At 43.8% G+C, this 24,119-nt stretch overlaps 3 long non-coding RNA genes across 5 annotated transcripts in view; 1 reads left to right on the forward strand and 2 right to left on the reverse strand.

The window, feature by feature from the left end:
* LOC309646304 overlaps nucleotides 1–23,525 on the reverse strand; it is a 313,846-nt gene extending 290,321 nt beyond the window's left edge. Inside the window, exon 1 of the long non-coding RNA XR_014255269.1 lies at nucleotides 16,062–23,525. This is a non-coding gene — a long non-coding RNA (uncharacterized lncRNA). The remainder of the gene's footprint in view (nucleotides 1–16,061) is intronic.
* The window catches only part of LOC309646288, a 229,779-nt gene that overhangs the window by 191,972 nt on the left and 13,688 nt on the right, over nucleotides 1–24,119 (forward strand). The window lies entirely within an intron of this gene.
* Nucleotides 13,046–15,105, reverse strand: LOC309646286. The gene is made up of 2 exons (XR_014255249.1): nucleotides 14,189–15,105; nucleotides 13,046–13,453 (listed from the first exon to the last, which is right to left on the reverse strand). It is a non-coding gene; the product is annotated as an uncharacterized lncRNA (long non-coding RNA).

Here is a 24,119-nt window from a genome sequence, read left to right on the forward strand (position 1 = left end):
ACTCTGGGGAGAGACATTGATCAGGGGGGAGGCTGTGCACGTGTAGGGGGCAGGGAGTAAGTGGGAAACCTCTATACCTTCCTCTCAGTTTTGTCGTGAACCTAAAACTGCTCTAAAAAATTAAAGTCCTTAAAAAAATAGATAACTTCCTCATTGTATCCCAAAGTCTTCCCAGAGATACTCCCTGACCCGTTATCTTTGAGTGTGTTTGACTCCTCTCACAGGTAGCTGGGTGCCCACTTCACCTTGTCCCTGGAAGGATTTTTCCTGTTGCTTTGTGCGAATTCTCAAGCCTTTCTTAGAACTTTCCCCAGAGTATCTTCCACGTACATGGTGCTGGAGTGGGTGGAGACATATGCATTTATTTATCGACTCAAACATGCCCAGTTTATTTAAGTTGTACCGACTGCCCTGTGGCCTCTGGGAATGTGTGTATAATTCTCAGAGGCAACCTTTAAACTAAATCAAACTGAAAAACTTATCTTTAAGTAACAACTTACAGATCTAATAACCAAGGAAGGCTGCACCCGAACACAGATGTTATAAATCTATTATCTAAGTATCCTCTGTCCTAACACAATTTTCCCTAAAGCCTTTGAAATGTTAAATTTCTGCCAGACAAGCACACATGAATTCCAACAACTGGCTTGATGGATTTTTCACAGTTTTTTTCCATGAGTCATATTGCATGCTAGAAATACCCTGTAAGGAGAAGGCTATGAATGGGGTGAGTCTACTCAGCCAGAGAGTATGAATCACAAAATCTGGGGTTATAATGAGGTTCAGCCTGATGTGGGATGGTCAAGTTTGGGGGTAGGAGAGTCTAATGCCAGTGTATTGATAGGATGTTGGGTGGGGTTATCAGGTCTTCTGCTTAGAAATGCTGACTTGTGGTGCAGAAACATTTTCTACAGAGGACAAAACCAACAATAGCTGGCCAATATAAAAAGCAATGTCCAGTCCGGGGGCCATAGCAATGTGGAATTAAGCAAGGTTGTTAGAGATTCTACTGATCATGTGGAAATTTAGAGTTGAACCTCTATCCTAGCAGGCCAAGAGGAAAAACCAGGAACCAAGGACAGAGACATCATGGGTGGGGTGGGGGAGGGGGAGGTAGGGAGCCCATCATCTTACTTATCCCTGTCCAAGACTGACACCAGGTAGGAAGGGCTGGACCAATTCCAGAAGCCAGCCTAGTAGAGAGAGCCTGCCAGTTTCTTCATGTATTTCTTTGGTGCTGAGCCTGCAACTGGAAATAGAAGGAAGGACCACAGTACTCAGAGAAGCAGCCAGCACTGGCTAAATAAGCCACTGCTTTGGTGGCAAGTAGCTTCACGCTCACGCTCTTAAGGAAAGAAAAATCTACTACAAGTAACTCTTGGAAAATTCTATAAGTAATCAGCATCAGCAGAGTCAAACTGAGAACTGTTATTCCCAGAAAATCAGATGCTTCTTTGTAAGATTAATTACTGGGATTCACCAAACCCTGGCTTTGAGCGGATGGGGAAAGATTGTGAGGGCTGTCCTTCCCTTTTCCCAATAATTTAGCCTATGACGTGGCAGCCCCTTGGCTCCCAATGTCACCTAGACATTACGAGCCACCTCTACCCTCCCTTTGCCCTCCCCTCTTCACCATACCTGGTGGGATATTTTCCAAAGTGGTCGTTCCCAAACTACGCTCTCACCATTGGACTACGAAAATTCTAGTTTCTCCAGATCCTCACCAACAGGTAGTATTGCCAGTTTCCCCCCCCCCCCTTAACTTTAACCATGTTTGAGATGGTATCTTATAGTTCTAATTTAACTTAAATCATTGCTAACCAGTGATGTGGAACAACTTTTCGTTTGTTTACCGGCCATTTGGAATCCTCTTTTGTAAAGTACCATCTCAGGAATTTTGCAGTAGCATGTTTGTCATAAATCAGGTGATTAATATGTGGGAGTTTGTTTCTGGGTGCTCCATTGTATTCCATTGGTCTGGTTTGGATCTAAACTTGTGCCCATACCAGCTGTATTTTTTAAATTGAGATATAATTGACATATAACATCATGTAAGTTTAAGATGTACAATGTGCTGATTTGATACATTTATATATTGCAATAAGATTACCACCGTAGCCTTAGCTAATACCTCTAACATGTCACCTAATTATCATTTCTTTTTTGTGGTAAGAATATTTAAGATCTAGTCTCTTGGCAGTTTTGAAGTATAAGATACCAGTATCGTTGCCTATAATCAAATGTTGTACATTAGATCCTCAGAAGTTATTCGTCTTCTAGTTGCAAGTTTAACATCTTTAACCATATCTTCCCAATTCCCCCCAGCCCCCAACCTCTGGTAACCACCATTCTATACCCTGTTTCTACGAGTTTGGCTTTTTTTTAGATTCCATGTCTAAAGATATCATATAATATTTGTCTTTGTCTGGCTTATCTCACTTAGCATAATGCCCTCAAGATCCATCCATGTTGTCACAAATGGCAGGATTTCCTTCTTTCTCATGGCTGAATAGTATCCCATTGTGTGTGTGTGTGTGTGACACTTAGGTTGTTCCACATTTTGGCTATTGTGAATAATCAATTATCTGAATAGGCACAGTTTTATAATAAATTTGATATCTGGTAGTTATATTTTCCAACTTTTTTCTTCTTTAGGATTGCCTTGGCTGTTCTTGGCCCTTTGAATTTCTATCTAAATTATAAATTTACATTCTTAAAATATGTATTCAGTTTTCTGACATATTTACCCTTTCCAGTGTTATTTTTAATACTTTGCTACCTAATTGTGTTTCTATATGGGGTCATTTAATATCTGCCTAAAACACTCTCTTTAGAATTTCCTTTAGGGAGCATTTAATGAGCAGCAATTTTCTCAGTTTTTGCTTGTCTGAAAATGTCTTTAGATCACTTTTAGTTTTAAAGGATAGTCTCACTGGGTATATAATTCTAGGTTAGAAATAATTTTCTTTCAGAACCTTAAAAGGCACATTCATTGTCTTCTGACTTACATAATTGCTGTTGGAAAAACAGCTCTCAGGCTGTTTTAAAGAATAAATATTGTTTATGCCTTTGAAGGCAACATGTCTTTTTTTTTCTAACTTCTTTTAGAGTTTTACTTTGGCTTTCAGGAGTTTTATTATGATATGCCTAGTATGGCATTTTTTGTATTTATGCTTGTAGGGAGCTATAAAGCTTTTTGAATGTGTGGTTTAATGTCTTTTGTCGGTTTGGGAAATTTTTCAGCCAGTGGGCTAAAAAGCAGTACTTCTGTCCCATTCTCTCTTTTTCCTCCTTCCAGGAATCTAATTATAAGTATGTTACACTACTTACCATGTGTTATATGTCCTGCACGCTACTTTCTGTAATTTTAAACATTGTTCCTCTCTGTGCTCAGTCTGTATATTTTTCTACTAAGTGACCTTCCAATATACGAATCCCTTCCTCTGCTATGCCTAACCTGTTATTAAGCCCTTGATTTTCAATTTTAGCCTTTACTATTATTTTTTGTTCTAGAATTTCTATTTTGGTTATTTTTATAGATTCTGATTTTCTGTTGACATTCTCCATCTTGTAACCTATTTTCCTAAACATATTATTTTAAAGTCCTTGCCTTACTATCTGTATAACCTGTAGGTCTGATTCTTACTTCCATTTTATTTTTCCTCTTGGCTTTTGGTCACTTGCTCCTGCCTCTTGGCTTGCATAATATTTTTTTTTTAATTGAATGCCAGACATTTTTATGAAAAGTTGTAGGGTTCTGGATAATTTTATATTCTTCTAGAGCGGACTTAAAGTAATTCTGGCTATTAGGTACAAATGCCTTAATTTAATCAGGGACCGAGATGATTGGAGACTAGACTTAAGGTTCTATATGGGCTTGCTTATTTTTTGGTTCATACTTGCTCCTGGAGCATAGACCCTTAAGGTCGCAATTAAAACTCACCCATGAGTGCTTAGCCAACTGCTTGGCTCTTCCTGAAGTCCAGTATTTTTCCCTAGCACCACAAGACTGCTAAAAGTTCTGTATGTACATGTATAGCTCTCTGAGCTGCCATTTTCTGCTTTATCAGCTTTTTTGTCTAGCTCAGCTTTGGATTCAGCAAATGCGGTGAAGTCAGAAGGGACACAGAATGTCTCTGTAGGTCCTCTTCTCCAAGATATCAACCCCTGGAAGTCTTTGAGCCCTGAACTCTCATATCTACCCATCCCCAAGGTAGTGCTGAAAGCTCTAGGCTGTCACTTTCTGCTGGCCATATAAGCTCCAGGCTAGGGCTTGGAAAATTCCTTAAGGAAGGGAAAACATCGCTCATGTGGCTTCTCAAGACATGGTAGCCTTGGTTGTGTTCTGACAACACCAAAAAGATCTTTTTTTTTTTTTTTTAATTTGCTTCTTTCTGGATCTCATCAGGAATCCTTAGTTGCTTTCAATGAGAAGATAGAGAAGAGAAGAAAAGAGGCACATTATAAAAGGAAGCAAAAGCCCTCAATAATTTAGTTTTAAGCAATCAAAATTGCTTACTTGGATTGAAGGTTGGGAACGATGCTGCAATGTATAGCTTCGGTTACGAGCAGTGGTGTGCTGGTAAATGTTTAACAACTGGCTCTCTGAAAAAAAAATCTCACTTGTCGTGTTTTACAATTTCTATGGTGTAAATGCTCTACCATGCCGAATTTCCAGCTACCAACATGATGTCACTGTACACAGAGTTGGAAGGAGATGGGCACAAGTGACTTTTGAGGGCTGCTGCAAGCTGGCTCTAGCATACCACTCCAGTATGCCACTAGTCTTCAAAGAGACCAACTGACCATCGGTGGCAACTCAGCTGCATTGGGTTCCTTCCATCCATGAAGGGCCAGGCGTTCCTCCTTATAGAAATATATATCAAACCTGTTACGGGTTTGCTTCCCCCTCCCCACCCCCCAGAGCCTCCATCAGTCCTCTCTTTTGTGGCTTACATTCCTGATCCACAGGTATGAAATTCCATACAATGTAGCATCCATCCAGGGACCTACTTCATAGTGAAGAAGATTTGAGCATGGGCATATTGTCCACCATTGTCATATAATCTACTATATAATCTAGAAGGAAATGACCTCAAAAAATGCTGAAGTAGCCTTCTATTGCTGAAGCACTACTGTGCAAGGATAGAGTGGCATCCTTCAAGACACAGCATATACATTAAATCAGAGACCTTTATATGGTACTGTGTGCCCTATGGGAAGAATATATGCGTCTGGGAACAAAGAGGTGGAGTCAAGTTTGCCCCTATTTATCATTACACCCAGTGACCCACTGAAGGACTTTGTATTTTCTGTTCCTGAAATTCTGGGCTCTGCAGGCTGGTCCCCAAAGGGGATATACTTACTAGAGGGCAGCAGGAGTCCCACCAAACTACAAACTATAAGTGCTTTTCCAAGGTACTTTGGATTCCTTGTACCCAGGAATCAGCAGATGAAAGGGGGAGTCACTAACTTGGCACCAAAAATATTATTGTGTTCTGTAAATACAGGGGTAAATAGCTGTTGGCATTCAGCTTCACACTGGAGAACAAGCAGTAAGGCATCGAGGGGAATGTGGCATAAGCGGGAGGATAGAGGCTACTCAGCCTCAGATGAATGTTGTGTTTGTCTCAGTATTTGGAGACCTTCCAGTTTTTCCAAAGAATCCATACATTTGTAGGTTGGTATAACATCTCCTGGTTTTCAGAGGTTGGATGCTGAACCTGGGTCTGGGGTCTACACTGTAGGACTGAATGAAAGATAGCTCAACTCTTTCTCCTAGGGTAGCACACTTTGTCATGGTGCAGCTGGGCTCCCTGGGAAGCAGACTCTGAGATGGAGAGGAGCATGTAAAAACTTTATTAGAGAGTGTTCTTGGAAAGGAGGAAGTGCCAGTGGAGAGGAGGAGAGAGAAGCCACCTTGGACTGAAGGAGACATTGAACTGTGTGATACTGTCTCAACGGAAGCCCCATCCAAGCCCACGGAGAGGTCTCAAGATGGAAGGACCCTTCAGAGCCATCCCAAGTTGGGGTGAGAGGACTCAGCTTTCACACCCCCACATCCAACTGTCATTGGATGCAGGCTGGTCCAGGAAGGGGCTGTGGTCTGGGGTTCGGTAGCTCTCTGCTGCTAAGGCAATGCCCAAAGGGGGCTGAGGGTAGATGACTCTGCTGGCAGCACTCAGAGCAGTGGAAGCAGCACATCGTTTATTCCTGGATCACAGCATCCACTACCAATAAGAGCCCAGAGGGGACCTGAAAAAGAGAAGGGTCGCCTTCTTCTGTGGATTCAAGAGGGAGAGTATTGTATTTAGAGTTAAAAACACTGGTTACTTACAAAGGGTCCAGGGTGATGTCCATGGGAACCTTGATGATCTTTACAATCTTGTTGAAATAGAATGTCAATCCTCCCCTGAGAGCGAAGACTTGAACACAGGTTTGGCATTGCCACTCTGGGAAGTATAGGCAGGACTCCACACACAAAGAATCTTGATGGTCCCCAAACCAACTCACTCACTTTACAAATGATGACACTTGGGCCAGAGAAGGTGGATGGGTTTCCTGATATCACATATGGCCAATCCCTGGTAGGTTGAGAACCAGAATCAGAATCCGTCACCCCAGCCAGGGGTCTCTTTGCAACATCATGTCACCTCTAGGCTGTCCCATCTACCATTTCAGCCTTGCCATCTGGAAGCCTAGATTTTAAGTACAATTACAATGGTGACTTACATGGATACTGGTGAGTCATACGTCGTCCATCCCCTTATGAATAAGAACCAGTTAAAGTATTATGTCAAAATAATTTATGAACTGTGTCAAGGCAAAAATGAGAAATTCGACTTGCATAGAGCACTACTGATTAGCATGCTGTACCATTGCTCTGAACACCATTCAGGATGGCGTTCAAGAAACTCTGGGATGAGAGGGAGATAGATTCACAGTGCACAGAGAGTCTCTATTTGTGAGCCAACTAAAACATATCACCAACCCCAGCTGCCTCTGTCACCCCTCCCTGTTCCCCCAGCACGACGGCACTGACAGATCTAAATATGAAGAAGAAAAATGTCTCCGGCAGGCTGTTATTTTGCTGCCTGAATTGTGTCAGGGAAGTGTAAATATAATCACATTTTATCCGCCAATCTGAAATGGATTTCAGGGGAAAGGATCACAATGTTAGGAGAAATCTCTTTCATTGTAGCATGCCTTGATTGAAAATAACTCCCTTGTTACCATCAGTAATGTGTTCAAGGAAGAAAAAAGCAGGGCAGTTCATGACAGAATTACTAGGCAATTCAATCAAAACCCCGTGCCTTGCTTTGCAGGTTATATGGGAGACAGGTAAGTCCAAGGTTTACCTCAAGAGCATGTGGATTGTTCTGAAAATCTTCATTTAAACATCGGTATCTGTGGTGGTTTACGCCGAAAACCATTGCGGAAACACTGGCCTCTCCAATGCAGACCTTTAATATCTTGGCTTGGCCAGTCCTATGCCCATCAGGAGAGCCTTTTAATTCCAGAGCAGGATGAACGGGCCCCCCTTGTTCCCTCTTGAGTCCTAAACATACTGCATTTATAATGTAATCATTCATCACTTTGGTCTTACTTTTCTATTAAATGAATATATCTATACAGTTGTCAATCAGACCTTCTTTTCAACATTTGATAGTCAGGATGAGTTGAAATAATTCATTCCCCAAACAGAGGCATCTGATATTTAATTGGACTGCGGAACCTTGGTGTGTGTGTGTGTGTGTGTGTGTGTGTACACACACATATATATAAGCACGTATTCATTCAAATGCTAAAGATATTTAAAATCAGTACGAAGCACATTGACAGGCTTTTACTCTTTCTTTGCTACAATAGCCCTAAGAGCATAGATACTGACCCCCAGAGAATAAGCGCCCATTTAAGGATGAGAAAATTCATGAAGGACCCTTCAGACTGTCCTTGCAGTAGCCAGCTCCCAGAGATCAGGCAGTCTGTTCCCGGCTGCTCACCGTTGTCATAGCACACGTAACGTCGCTTGAATTAAGAGCAAGGGAAAGCGGCAGAGATCACCTTAGGTGTCTGCCAATAATGTGACTTGACATTTTAAGCTGGTCTCCTATTACTTTTGAACTTTTCACTGAGAAATATCCACATGACACCTCCTCAAAATTGTCAAGGCACCAATGTAGCCCTAATCCTCCCCACTCAGGCATTAAAAGGGAAGGAAAACAGAAGTATTCATGACACAGTTACATTCTTGGATGAAATTACTGATCTAAATTTAGAACTAGGCCAGGCTTTGAGGCTTGCCCTTCATTCGAGGTCTAACGCATGAAAAGACCTCGTGTCGGGGATTTTTTCAGGCTTGCTTGGAAGGGGGCATTTAACCCAATTTGATCTACAGTGAATGCATCGGGAGCTGATTCTCTGCCGCTGGGGGAACGACGCTGCCCGCCCTGTGGTGTCTCGGCACTTTGAGAGAGATTCTTTGTGATGTCAGCGGGAGCTCTGTTTCCAAAAAAGAAGCAGACAACATAGAAGAAAGGAGAGCCAGGGTCTCTGTTTCAGAAAATTTCTCCCCCGGTTTGTCAGCCAGTAACACCCACTGTGCCGAGGGCGGTGGCAATGGCATTACTTGGAGAGGGCTGGATGGGGGTTGGTGGGGTGACATTGTCTTCTGATGGGAGAATTAGGATGGGATTCTCGCTCAGACATTTTTAAGGCCAAACCTGTTTCAGTAGAGAACAATTAGGAAAGTCATCACTTGAGGCCGGGTGGATTTTTCTACTATCTCAGCTACTTCACTAATGAAAGAAAAACAATTCCCTAAAAGCACACAAAGTCATTGTCCGTCAGTAAAAGAGAGTGAATTTGAATTTCAAATACCTTTCCTTTCACCCAGAGCCAAGTGCTCAGTCAGCACAGCTGCTTCTCCCCGCCCCCCACCTCAGCCACCCCCATACACACCCATAATCAAGGCCCTAGGTAGGGCTTAAATTAACAAATGGTTGCCCTTGACAATGTCACTGAAAACAGCACTCAGGTACTGTCGGGTTCCTCTCTGCTGTACAAGGTGCATCAATTAGCTTTTGCTGCATAAAAAATTAGCCCCCAAATTAGTGGCTTAAAACTCTACCATGTATATAGGTCACATGGGTGGGCAATTTGGGTTGAGTGCAGCGGGGGCTGCTGGGAGCTGCCTCTGTTGTCACGGACTGGACTTGCTCAAGTGTTTGTGGGGAGCAGGCCATCCAGGGCCTCACTCACATGACTGGGGGTTGGCTGGCTATTCGTTGGGGGGCAGGGTAACGGGGCCAACATCCTCATCAGTCACCCGGCAGGCTAGCCCTGGCTGATTCACAAGCTGACGGATGCAGGGTTCCCACGGACAGCAAAGAGATAAAACTGCAAGTCTTCTTGGGGCCTAGGATTTGAGAGTGAGCAGTGTCATTTCTACCACATTCTAGCAAGTCGAAAGACCAGCCTGGGTCCAAAGAGTGGAGAAATAGACTCAGCTCCTTGACAGAAGCTCTAAAACCCCATGGCCAGCTTTTCAATCTAGCACACAAGGATTGCTGAGGTTCATGTTTTAATACAATAAATCCCATGCATACGAACCTTCAAGTTGTGAACTTTCAAAGATGGGAACATGCTTATGCATGTCCCATCGTGTAAGGCATGAGTGAAATTGGAGCTTGCCCTCCGTCTCCTGTTGCTGACGATCCTTCAGCTCTACCATCTCCCACCTCCTCTCCCTCCTCCAATCAGTAACTCCTCTTGCCTGTTCACTCAATGCCAGCCTCTGTATGCCAGTTGTTATACTGTACTACTGTACCTTTCAAGGTACCGTACTGTAAGATTAAAAACGTTTTCTTTATTTTTTGTGTTTGTTTGTTTTTTATGTATTATTTGTGTGAAAAGTATTATAAACCTGTTACAGTACAGTACTATATAGCCGATTGTGTTAGTTGGGTAGCTAGGCTAACTTTGTCGAACTTACGAACAAATTACAAATGCGCTCTCAGAACAGAATTTGTTCGTATGTAGGGGACTTACTGTACCATGTAGTGTAGCTGAGAGTGTCTCATGAGCAGGGACCAAGTCACACTTGAGCTATGATTCGTGGCTACCTAGCCTGGCAGAGAAAAGGGACTGAACAACTGAATGCTGTTGAATGAAAGCAAGTTTTAAAATATATACTTTACAATCGTGATGTAGTGCTAGGAAAATAAACACAGAAAATGTCATAAGTCAAGATAACCTTGATTACACATATTGAGATAGAAACAGCCACTGGTCCCCTATCAGGGTTCTCGTTCTAATTGCCCCCCCAGCCTCCAAATGACAGAGGAGTCATTTTAAGACTTCACCATCTAGAAATATGTCAGGCCAAACCCTCTCTCTCCTACCTGAGACCTATCCATAGAGGATAGGTCTGAAGCTTTCTTTCCTCTCTGATGACTATAAAGGAAATGTCCTTCTCCTTGAGGTCAGGCTGGCTCACCCTCCCCGTAGCCTTCATGGGATGACCATGTGGGAAACCAAAGCATTAACCCCAACAAAAGTGACTCCCATATAACCAAAGGGACTGTTTTCTCTTTGCATGCAATTTCCAGAGAAAGCCTCCCCATTTCCCTCTGAGGATGGTGTTTAGGACTAAGTTGAAGAAATCCCACAGGGCAGTCAATACAATTTGCCTTCAGTCCCCCCAGCTACCTTTCTCTGCAACCCATTTTCCTTCCATTCTTTTCATGTCAACCTTCCCTGTGTTTGAGAAACCCTGTGTGTGTCTGCTCTCACCCAAGTTCTCAGCTCTCAGCAAGGATAATCTATCAGTGATTTATACCTTAATGGGTTATATGAACTGCACTGCCTTTTCAGAGGTATTTGCAGTATCCATGTTAAATCTGATCTCTAATATAAAATACAAGGCTTAATTGCTTGTTAAATAAAAGCACAGCATTGCCTTAGATATTATAAACTACCTACAAAAGATATAAATTAGTTTTGGATGGGAAATGAACTGTACCTTTAAAAAATGTATGACCACAGAGAGTAAGGGGGCCGCCTGGGATGGGGGAACTTTCTCCATAATTCCTCAAACAGAACCCTCTGATCAATTAGTTATTTGCCTCTGACCGAGGTCACACTGAAGGCTTGTAATCTTTCAAGCTGCCCCCTTGTTCAGCTCGAAATACCTCCCTTTCTTAGTGTCTTCCATCCACATTCTGATCAGGAGTCTTGAAATACAACCCGATTGGGTATTTGCCTGTGGTTCCAAGGTGAGAATTGGACTCTTCCCTGAACTGGCATGCCCCCCAAGGATCCCAGTCGTCTCCCCTGGCTGTATTTGGAGCACTTTCTGATGTAGAAACTACTGCTCAGGTGGAGGAAGCCAGAGTCTTGACGGCATGTTCCGGGGGATGCTCCGTGATCATCCTTGTTCTTACAAAGCATCTCTGGGAAGTCGCTGCAGAGGAGCACAAGAAGTGGACGTGATGAAGACTCAGCACCAAACACACAAAAGCAACAACTAAACCCTCAGGGGTTGTTCCAGTTAAAGTTAGGGCAAGGTCTGCACTGTCCTATATGTGCATGCTTTCTCCATTAGAGTAACCATCCATTAGAGAAATAAGGACTGAAAGAAAGATGGAAGAAAGCAAATAAAATGTACGGAGCCATGACTGACTCAGTACTCCTCACTGCACCTGTGGGAAGGGGATAGATGATCTTCCCAAATAGCCCGCAGGCTCAGAGTGAGCTGAGGGGCCTGAGGCCACGCTTGGTCAGCCTGACTCCACAGCCCACTCATTACCCCATTTGCCTCTTTGACTGTTTACAAAAACAAAGATTTTCTAGCGAGAGGAAATTAGAACTGGAAAGATCGTGGGAACTATCTAGTTCAACTCCCTTGGTTTTAAAGATTAAAATATCATCCTGATTAGTAAACAGTTGTATTAGTTTCCTATTGCTGCTGTAACAAATTAAAGCCATTAGAAACTTAGAGATTGTCATACTGAGTGAAGTAAGTCAGAGAAAGAGAAATATTTATGATATTGCTTTTATGGGGAATCTAAAAAGAAATGATACAAATGAAGTTATTTACAAAACAGAAACAGACTCACAGACTTAGAAAATGAACTTATGGTTTCCAGGGGGGAAGGGTGGGGGGAAGAGATAGGGAATTTGGGATGGACATGTACACACTACTGTATTTAAAATGGACAACCAACAAGGACCTATTGTATAGCACAGGGAACTCTGCGCAATATTATGTAACAACCTAAATGGGAAAAGCATTTGAAAAAGAATAGCTACATGTATATGTATAACTGCATCACTTTGCTGTACACCTGAAACTAACACACCTTTGTTAATCAACTCTACTCCAATATAAATAAAAAGTTTAAAAAAACAAACAAAAACTTAGTGGGTGAAAACAATGCAAAATTATTGTCTTGCAGTTTTAGAGGCCTTAAGTCCAAAATGGGCTAAAATCAAGGTGTCAGCAGGGATGTGTCCATTTCTGGAGGTTCTAGAGGAGAATCCATTTCCTTGCCTTTTCCATTCCAGCTTCTTGAGGCTGCCCACATTCCTTGGCTGATGGCCCCATTCATCTTCAAAGCCAGCAATGGCAGGTCTACTATTTCTCACATAACATCATTCTGACACTGACTCTTCTGCCACCTTTTCCCCATTAAAATTAAACCTTTATTTCTTAACAATTGGGCTCACCTAAGTTTTGACTTTGGGCCCACTCAGATGATCCAGTGTAATCTCCTTATCTCAAAGTCAGCTGATTAGAAACCTTCATTCCTTTTGTAACCTTAATTCCTTTTTTTTTTTTTTGCCAAGTAATCTAACATATTCAGAGGCTCTGGGGATTAAAATGTGGACATAATTGGAAAGCCACGATTCAGTCTAGCACATTTGGTCTGCTTAGCTTCACACTAGAATGTAGAATATCTTATTCCTAGATGATGCTCTTTGCCCATTTCCAATATTTTCCTATTAATGAAGAGCAAGATCATTTCTTTTCTTTCTTTTTTAATTGTTTTTGATGTGGACCATTTTTAAAGTCTTTACTGAATTTGTTACAACATTGCCTCTGTTCCATGTTTTGCTTTTTGGCCGTGAGGCATGTGGAATCCCAGCTCCCCAACCAGGGATCGAACCTGCACCCCCTGCATAGGAGGGTAAAGTCTTAACCACTGGACCGCCAGGGAAGTCCCAAGATAATTTCTAAATATCTAACTGCTGTTTCCTTCTTCCTGCGGCTAAAGTGCCCTCACATCTGAATTTTAAAAGGTCTGGGCCTCCATGAGTCAAGACTGATTTTTTTTTCTCTGAAATCACCATTTGGCCCTAAATATAAATATAGCTAAGGGAAAGTTTACACTGCACCTTGCAAAACAAGTTTCAGAATCATGCAAAATGAAGTAGAGCTGGGGATATCAATCTGCATATGGAAGAAGGAGGGAAGGAAGGAAGGAAGGCAGGAAAGAAGGAAGGAAGGAGGGAGGGATGGAGGGAGGGAGGAAGGAAGGAAGGAAGGAAAAAATTAATATATATTAAGCACCTACTCTATATCACTCAGTGGAACAAGTCTATATATTTATTCATTCAGCAAACATCTACGAACTCCTTCTTGATTGACACCATGTGTCCGAGTCTAGGTTCTGGGGATACAACCCTAAATGAGATAAATAGAGTTCTTGCCCACAAGAAGTAGTGGAAGATCTAGGCAATAAACAAATACACAAATAATGTCATATGGTGAAATTGTCATAAACATATCAAGAAGGGCAGGGGAGTAGAGGGTGTTGGAAGACAGATGGCATTGCATTATTGCCCCCATGGCTCTGGAGGCAGATGCTCTTTCACCAAGGCTCAGTATGCCAGACAGAGGGATGTAAAGTGAGGAGTGCTGTGTGATTCTAGCAGCCATACTGTCCAGTGTTACATGGTCTTTGTATGTAAAAATCCCTGCACGTGGTACTTCCGTTCCCATGGCCAGTCCACAGACACATTATGACAGCCTCAAAAACAGGACAGTGTCATCTTGCGTGTGCTTCCATCTCCAGTGAGCTGCTGGGAGCCCACCTCTCTGGTCTTCTCACTGAAACTGAAACTACTCTTACATGCAGGGACAGAGGTATACAAATAAAGGGGCTCAAGTCCTTAAAATACCCACTGCACATCCATCCTGTTTGCATCTCTGGACTTCCCAAATCTATTAAAACCCTCCGAGGTGCCAGTTTGAAGAACTCAACAGCATCAGCCAGGCCACTCTGTGGACAGAAGGCAGGAAACCAATTTACAAGAGTGCAGAGATAGTTTAAGGCCATTCCAAAGGGAGAAGTCATTTTTGCCATGGCCCTGATTCCTCCCTGGAGGGGAAAAGATAATGAGCAGTCACAGCTGCTCTTTCTCAAAGGGGAAAGACCACCAGGTTTCTCTGCTGCCCCTCTATGCAGCCTTCTTCTCCAGGTGCTCTGCAGCCCAGGTGTAATGGATTTCAGTGTTGTCCTACTTCTTCACTCCTCTCCTATGCACAACCTTTGCATGGGAACTTGCAATCCCTTTCCTCACCGCCAGGGGTAGAATATATTTTCTGCCCCATTGATATTGATTGGGCTTGTCCACATAAATTGCTTTGGCCAATATGATTTTAACAGACACATGCAAACAAAGGCTTGAAGCATGCCTGTGCGTTTTCCTCTTGTATTTGTGTCATTGCCATGAGAACTTGCTCTGAAGCCTGCTGGTCCAACAAGGATGAGAGCTCAGTGGAGGAGCAGGAGCAAATCCACAACTCAGAGCAAAGATCAGCCAGTTGAGTCCAGATCAGCTGACCCCCAGCCAAGTCTGGGCACATGAAGAGAATAAATGAGCATTGCTTTAAGCCACTGAGTTCCAAGCTGGTTTCTTACACAGCATTATTGTTGCAATTAGCTGACTGATACACAGGGGAGTGCAGTTTCCCCTGGTATAAATCTTGGTAACAGTAACAAATATTCAAATTAGAGCTTTGAAGCCATCCGAGGGAGATATTTTTGAGAGCAGCAGCTGAACATGGGGCCAAGTCAGTCCTGAAACAGCTTAAAGTCTGTGCAGAAGTCTTATTTACTAGAAAACACCAGTGCTGTCTCACTCCAAAGATCTGGGGTCATGCCTTCTCTAAAGCCAGCAGCTCTGCTCTGCATTTGACCCCTGCTGGACGGAGTTATTTTGGATCTGTTCGTGTGACTCTGGGGCTTAAAATAGTCGCTGCTGAGCCATCTGTCTTGGGATCCATCTCACTTCTGAAACGTGTAGCAGCTGTGGCTGAATTGAAACCAGCTCCTGTTAAGAAAGTGAACAATCTCTCAGCTTTTCTCCATCCTATGAGTGTGCCCTAGGGAGAAAATAAAATAGAGGGCATTTGACTGCCAAAGAAGGATAAGAGCTTGAGAAGAGAGCCTGGGAGAGGCTGGGTAGATAGAAAATGAAGACTGGGACGGCTGCCAGAGGGTCTGGAAAGGAGCCAGGTTACATAAAGTTCAGACAGAGATGCTGCCAGCTGGAGGTGCAGGAGTAAAGGGGTAAAGGAGAACAGGACAGAGCGTGGCCCTTGGGATAGCAGAACAGCAAAGTGCAGTGGAAAGGTTACCAAGTCCAGGGTCAGAGGCCCCAAGCCGAAGACTCAGCTAGACCACCAAAGTTGTCACTGTGGAATCTTCTGCAAGTCTCTGCAACTCCCAGCCTGAGCTTTCTTACCATAAAGATGGACTGAGTGATACCTAGCTCAGGTTGAGGATCGATCAGAATGATACAGACAAAGACTAAATAAACTGTATAGACCTAAGCAAAATGTAGTCAGTCACACCCAGGTCTAGTGGCCATCTGTCTGTCCTTTTTGCTGTTTTATGGTATATTTCCAGGACTTAGCTCAAAGTCTGGTGTATACATGTATGCACACACACCTGTGCACACACACGCACTCAATAATTTAATTGTTAAATTAGTAAATGCCATTAATACATGTACGAAGAAACATGACTCAAATTCCTGGCAAAGTAAGAAACAGCTGTTGTCTTTATCCTGAAACCTTCGGAAGTTGCGTTCCAGTACAGAATAGTTAATGACAGTCGACTCGCCAGTCTGACACCCATGGTAGAGCAACAAGAGCCACTGTTGCCCTGAGCAGGATCCCAGCCCACAAGAAAAAGTTCATCGCCAGTGTGGAGCTGACGGGAACCTTGTAATAATGGAATGGGGCAGGCTGCTGGGGAAAATGCCCGTCTTCCATCTCTCTTCCTAAGGCACGTGTCTTCATTGTTTGCAGGCATTTCCACATGGTGTGTACATGGGCCCCGGAATTGGACACACCTTGTGTTGCCACTTAAAATCTGTATGATCTTTGGAATGTTGCTTAACCTTTTCTCTATGATTCATTTTCTCCTCTATAAAACGAATACTAAAAATATACTTACTTCAAAGGGTTGTTAAGAGCAGGAGTCAGCAAACTGTAGCCTCAGGCCAAGCCCAGCCTGCTGCCTGTGTGTTTAAATAAAGTTTTATTGGAACATAGCCAGGTTCACTTGTTTACATATTGTCTAAGTAAAGTTTTATTAGAACACAGCCAGGTTCACTGGTTTAAATATCATCTAAATAAAGTTTTATTGGAACACAGCCAGGCTCACTTGTTTACATATTGTCTATGGTTATTTTTATGCTGCAGAGTAGCTGGGACAGAGTTACTGAAACCTGAAAGAGTTACTATTTGGCCCTTTACGGAAACAGTCGGAAACAGTTGGCTAACTCCTGGTTTAAGGATTAAATGAAGTAACAAATGTAAACCTTTTAATACAGAGTCTGGAACACAGCTACAGTCATGAAATATTGTTGGTATAAAATGAGGGTAAATAGAAATAACTGCTTTTAAGTTTTTGAAGAGAGGGTTTGTTGACACAAGTCCAAGTGAGGGATGTGGATCCAGGCCCCACAGGAGTCAACAGAGGCACCATAGGAGCCAATGGGAACCTCAGCTGGGTTGGCACAACTGGGTGTCCACATCAAAGGCAGAGGAAGAGGGACACAGAAACCTCCTGAGTCTCCAGGAGAGAGACCAGGGCAAGAAGGGTTGGGAATCATGACACTGAGTCTGGGGATGGGGGATGGCAGGTGTTTTGGTGAGAGTTCTTGGCAGAGAAGGGGTTAACCCATTACATAAGGAGTATTTTTAGGGAACTGCAGGGGAAAAAAAGTGCTCTCCCAATTGGAAAGCTTGTGTGGTGTGTGAGCTACTCCAGGCGCCCTGAAAACCTGCTGGCTTCACAGACGTGCTTCAAATACCTTCCACTGGCCACTCTCCCTTTACACTCGCATATAATTTTATCTCTTTCGGTCCACAACAATTTATCTTTTTAATACCCTCTGTTCGTAAAGTTGTGCTTTGCCCAGTCAGGCATTTCCAGTGCTGGCTTAAAAATTTCAGTGGCTCACTCAACGAACATTTTAACAGGAGGGGGAAAAAAAATACACAAGAGAAGAATGTTTAAGTAGGCTGACTGCCAGGCAAAAGGGAGCAGAACAGTAGAGACAGAACTTCTAAAAACCTTTCTTCAGATAAAAAATAAAAACAGGATCATGCGAGCATTCTGAAATGGGCTGGATATTAAGTTTTCTCATTGCAGATGCACTCAGTGCTACCAGTTTTATCCTTCCTGGACTTCAAGTAATTTGGGGATTGAGTGTCCATCTATTCAAGAATTATTTCTTTGCTTTATGACTATGATGTCTTAGTAGCAAACTTCCAGAGTTATTGTTTTATTATAAAAAATAGACATAAAGATCAACTATTGTCTATTGTATTGTGCAAAAGGTTTTTCACCTCCAAAGCTTCACTGAATCCTCAGAACCAGTTTTCAAGGTTTAGAGAGAGTCAAGAAGAGAATGAACACCATTAGGCTATACGGCCAGGTCAAAGAGCCAGCGGCAGAGTCACAATTTGAACCAAGTCTATGGGAGTCCAATCTCAGTGTCCTTTCAAGTTCACAAAACTACGTCATGAATTACAGCATCCAATGTTGCCCAGAACACAGCAGGGGCAAGTGGAAACAGTTGCCTTATCTGGTGGAGTAGGGGCTTCCAAGAAGGAGCACATAATTCTGGGGCATCTTGCCACGCCAGACTTACCTGCCCACCCACCCACCATTCTGAAGGGCAGCCCCCAGGGATGAGTCTGACCACACACTGCTTATCAGTAAAAATGGGCATTGTCACTAAGGTTCCAGTCAATACCCTTGACTTGTTTTCCATCTTAGGTTTCATCCTCTTTCCAATGAGACTGTAGGTTGATGTTGCTTCTGAGCAAAGAGTCGAGGAGGACACTTTTGAAAGGAGTTCAAACCAAAAGCATATTTTAATTTTCCTGTACTTGGCAGAGAGGCCACGAGGCCTCAAATGTGAAAAGTCCAGGTCTTTACCACTAGAAAGAGGAACATCTTTATGTGGGGACTTGGGATCTGAATTTTGCCTCATTCTTGGGACTCTTTCAGTCCATGACTCTTTCGAGGGCACCATTTTCTAAGCTCTAGTCCCAGCGTGCACTCAAGTCCATTTCCTTGGTTTCCTTTTATTATATAATACAGAAAACAATCTGGACTTCAAGGAGCGCAGTCATAGTGTATAGGTTTCTACTATCGTCTCCCTCCTGGTTCCTCTCTTTGTAGACCTGTGGACTGCAATTACAAGACAACTTTATTCTGTCTCTCATTGTCCCTTTAAACTTTATTTCACGAGGGAATCTTACCCTTGTTTTCTCTGCTCACTCTTAGACAATAGAACATCTCCAAGTTATTTTCAGTTACAAACACAGATTGATTCAGAGACTACAGTGTTCACACCGCAATTTAAAGAGAGACTCTGAACGTGGCTGGAAGCCCGCGGTAAGAAAGGGGGCAGAGGGGTCAGTATTCTCAAATTTGTCTTCCTGCTGCTTCCGCTCTGTATCCCCTTGAACCCCCTTGAACCTCCTGCCCCGGCCCCCTCCCACCCTCACAGCACCAGCCTCCAGGGACTGCTGTTGGAGAAGGAAAGGGCAGAAGAGGTGTTGCTTGAACTGACTCTGGAGTTGTCTGGCTTTTTGTTCTCTGGGTCTGTTCAGATGTGTACAGTTGTTGCTTTCTCCTTTGCGGTGCACTTGGAGACTGTTGGCTTGGCGTCCTTGACCTGGGCACCGGGGTGGATGTATCTGTTCTAGGTTGTGACTTACAATCTTTCTTCAGCCCCTGGGCATCCAGCCGTGGTCCTCTGGGCTCTTTCTGCTGACACTTCTTGGCCCCCTGTGCAGCCTGACTGAAAAGGATCCAAGATGGCCCCATAGCTGCCTTGTCACCTATGCCTGCTCCGTGGGAACACTGGCATTCCCCACGGCCCTGCAAACCCTGTGCTGGCCAGTCCCAATGCCACCCTTCCCAGGCTCCACCACCAAGGCAGGTGGTCAGCCCTCCCAGCACCCTCCACCTGGGATATCCTGGGTCAGGAGTCCGAAGCAGTTCACAACCCACTTTTCCGTTCTGAGACATCAGGCTCCTGTGTCTCCCGAAACAGGGATGCCTTTGGAAGCTCTGAAGGGTGCTTTGAAGCCCCTTTTCCCTCACCTCCTCTGAAGAGGCAACTCAGCATGATAGCTGTCCTTTGAAAGGATAGCCTTCCAGAGTATTCCCCATCATACCTTACCCTGCCCCTTTGCGTACCTGGATCTGCTAAGCCATAGAACAAGTTCTCTTTGTTTCCTTTTAAATAGTGGCGTCTGCAGTTTAGAAGGAAAGCTACCAATTGTCACAAAGTGGAAACAGAGGCAGAGAGTATCACTCTACTTTCCTGCTGCCCTCTTCTCCCCTTTTCCTGGGAAAGTTGCCACCTTGCTTTGTATGATGAAAAGTTCTGCAGACACCAAATCCTTTGGGAAGGAGTCCAAAAAATAAAATTCTCATCTACATCCCCAACCAGACCCCTCCCCATCGACTAACTGTCTGATCTGAGCTGCAAGCTTCTCCCCCGTGAATCTGGGCGTTGACGCTATGGAAGCCTTCAGTGGAGATCCTGCCTGCTTGACCCCGCCCCCAAGAGACCAACCATACAATGAGAATGAAATGCAAAATGTAGATATCGGGGAGGTCTAAACAGTCTACAGGCGGGAAAGCAACAGAATTTAGCTTGTAGGAAGGAGAAGGAAGTTCCTGAGAGAGAAAATGCTACAGGTGGAGGAGTCTTCCATGGTGGTCCAACCTGGTCACCAGGGCCTATGGTAGCAGGAAAGAAGAGCTGCAGGGTGAAAGGAAACACTGTGTCTCTAACAGTCAGTGCAGCTCAGCTGTGGCCCCACCTGTCCCCTCTCTTCTCTCTCAACATCAAAATAAATAAATAAGAAAAGGGCAACATTTCCCTGCAAGCCAATGAGGAAGGTCACTGTCAGATCTGGAGACATGTGGAGGTAGAAGGACAGACAACACTGTCACAGTCAGAAAATTCAGAGTTTAGGGGCGGATCGGCATGCCCTTGTAGACGGCCCAAGCAAGGGTGGTGAACCAGCCAGAGTTGGAGGCTGCAGCAGGAATTCCTTGTGAGACAACTGTCCCCTCCCCTCTGGTGTGCACCAGAAAGATACAAGAGGGCACGCGGTGAGGCCATACTGCTTGACAAGTGAGGGTTACTGTTCCAGCTCACTCGGAGACAAACATTGAAAATGACCTTAATTAGCATCTAGAAGCTTGTAGGGGTGAGCAGAATAAACACATCTTAACCTCAACATAACATCTATAAATGTACTATTCATTTGATGAGAATTATACATGCAAAGTATTAAGGGGAGTGGGTCGGGTTGGTCAGAAAGGGATGCTGGCTCAGCTATTCAGTGGTTGATGATCTCATTCAGTGGTTCTCAAAGCAGAAGTGACATCCTGGGACTTTCTAAAGATAAACGTGTCCTGGTCCCCCTACCTGGATCTCTGATTCAATGGTTCTGGATGAGTCCTGGGCAGATAGAGATTAGAAAAAGCTATGCAAATGAGGCTGATTCATACCCCTGGTGGAGAGCTGCTAAATTAAGTCTTGGACAAGTTTACATTTCTTTTCTACCTTTTCTGTCTGCTTCTGTGTGACCACTTAATTTTTTTTTTTTTTTAACACATCAATAAGAGGGGACCAGGGAAAAGGAAAAGTGCAAACTCCAGGAGATGCTCAGATTCTTGTAAGTGGTTCAGATAAGGTTTCAGTGGCTGAGGCTGATGAGACTGATGATTGAAGAACCGTGTATTGTGAGTACATTTTCATAGTCCGTTTACTAAATATTACCAGGACTCACTCCACAGAAGGAAAATGATTTTAAAAAATTAAAAAGCATGGAAATCAAACAACTGTACTATTTGGAAATGTCAGTTGATGGATAATGAGTTACTAAGTGATTGTTTCAGAAAAAAAAAAAGAAGGTAGATACTTTTTCCTCCTCCATCACATTTATATAAGTAGAAATATTCTAAGTTTTCTGGGATTGGAGCACAGGTAACAAGATTGGCATTTTGTTTTTGTAGGGCAGCAGTGGCTCAGAAAGCTGGAACAGTCAGCCATTTTAGAGAAGCAGGCTTAGATTTGGATTACCAGTAGAATATCTGCCTGGATGGCAAGGACATCACCACAACAGATCCTGACAGCATTTGGCACTTAGATTTAGATGGCCTGGAAATCTGTGCCACATCAGAGTGACAAAGGCCAGCTTCTTGGTGTCATCTGGGGCCTGGCCAACTAGATATTCCTCTGGTTCTGGAGAACGTCTTTCTGCTTAGGAGTCAGTTCGCTGGAATTTGATATTTATGTAAAATGGCAACCTGATTATATTTACTCAGTCTATTCAAATCTAGGGGAAAGCAGATCGCCTACAGAGACCAAATATTTGGCTCCATGAAGACAGGAGAAACAGGCAGACCAAAAAGACAAACTGGATGCAATGCGCTCTGGATTCAAACAGACCATGATTCATTTCCTTAACATCTGGCTAAGTTATTCCACCAAGGGTCTCAGCTTCCCTCATGAAGAAACAAGCGCTGTTCACAAAAAAGTCCATGTGTTCTCCCAGACACTCGATGGGGTTCTACTACCCCCGTCCCATGTCCTTTGACATCAGGCATGGTCAGGTGCCATGTGAGCACAAGAGAGCCATGAGCACTTCGAGGGAGTTAACAGCCGGTTTGCAATCCATCCTGCTTTTTCCTCTGTGCCCCTGGGACTGGCAACAGTGGCTGCTCCATTCCCTAGATCCTGGAGTGAGGAAGCTTGGGAGGAAAGCTGCCAGCTGAGCAAGCATTAGACATGTAGTGTCAGTGATGAAGAACTGTTACAAGCCACTAAGATTGGAGGCGTGTTTGTTACCACAGCATCACCTAGCTGATCCTCCTCACTGATCTGGGAGTCAGTCCATTTTCAAGGGTGTAGAAAAGAATTGAAGCAAAGTCTGCAGAGCACCTGGAATGATGTTGACATATAGCAGGTAATGAACTTATTCAGTCTTAAAATGTATGTTAGGACATCATACACCAGAGGCTGTACTAGATGCTGGGGACAAACTGATGCATAAAACAAAAAGTGGCCTCTGCTCTCATCTGCTTACCGTCTAGAGATGATTCCTAACCCGCGGACATTGTCACTGCTGCATTTTATAACAGGCTCGATTTGTATAAATGCTGGAGCAGGGAGTTCACCTATAGAGGAGGCTCTAAGAAGACATCAGAATGCACCGTGGCTGCCACATCCGTTCTCAAGAGCTAAAATCATACTGGGTACAGGGCACAATATTTTTGTGGGGACATGGGGACTTGGGTACATATTGCATTTTGCAAAAGAATATTGATGATAGCTGCTAGTTATTTTGCACTTGCTGTGTTCCAAACCCGGCGCTGAATGTTTTCCACACATTATCTCATTTAATAGAATCCTCACAAGAATGCTATGAGACTGGTGTTATGATGCCCATTGGATTATGAGCAAATTGAGGTTTAGAGACTAAGCTACTTACCCAAGGGTACAGAACGGTTAAGTGGCAGAGTCTGAATTTGAATCCAAATTTGATACCAAAAAAAAAAAAAAAAAATGCAAGTCACAGGCCTGTTAGACTATTTCAACCAGAAAGAAAAAGAGTTAGCCTACCATTTTTTTTCTATACAGTTACACTTTAAAAATAGGCTTGCAATTCAACAACTGCCTCTTTTGCAAAAAGTTTATCTCACACAAGTTGCATTCGTTTGGCTGGGTGTATTTTTCTGTTACTGTGTTGTGGTTGGAACCCTCGCCATCAGTCTTGGCAAACTGGTCTCTGCACAGAGGCGGAGAATGGATAGATCAGGATGCCGTGCTTGTCAATCTTAAGGGGAAAACTTGGCCCTGATAAAATCCCCTGAGAGCGGTTGCTTAGGACCACAATGGGGAAGGCAAATCTCTCAAGTTACAAAATAGTTCAATAAGGCTGTCACCACTCCCCTACCACCCTCCACCCCCCCGCAAGGTGTCTGGAATGTCCCCCACCCAAGAGCCTGGAGCAGGATGGATGCCAGGAGCCCATCCTCATCCCCTTTGGCCCGTGGATCATTCAGAGCAGGCGCTGTCAGATCCTGTCTCTTTGAGATCCCAGTGTCATCTGTGCTAGGTGGTTTCATTCTGGGAGAAAGACAGCCACCAGCAAGGGTTCTAGAAACATTATTTTCTTTCCTCGTTTGACTGACAGGAGCGAGGTGACAGGAACAGTGGGCTTTCGCATGAAATGACGCCTCTGCCTCTGTGTTATTCCAGCCGTGGAGCTGGGAGTGCTCCACTCACAATAACTCATCACGTCCAGAACAGAGCTCATTATCTCTCCCTGCAAGCTGCCTCCCTCCCCCCACCCCCAGCATCCCCTCTCTTGGTTAATAGCATCGCCATACACTGAGTCACCCAGCTGGAGGGCTAATAAGTAGGCAGGAAGGAGAGGAAAGGCCTTGGGATGTGGAATTACAAGAGCAGGACTTAATCGGCATCGTCACAATGGAGGGACTTTGGGCAATTTACCTAACCTCTCAGAGCTTCAATTTCCTCTCCCATCGGAGTTTTGA

Source organism: Balaenoptera physalus (genome assembly GCF_965194825.1).
Source record: "Balaenoptera physalus genome assembly, chromosome: 16".
In the NCBI taxonomy this organism is placed as follows: domain Eukaryota; kingdom Metazoa; phylum Chordata; class Mammalia; order Artiodactyla; family Balaenopteridae; genus Balaenoptera; species Balaenoptera physalus.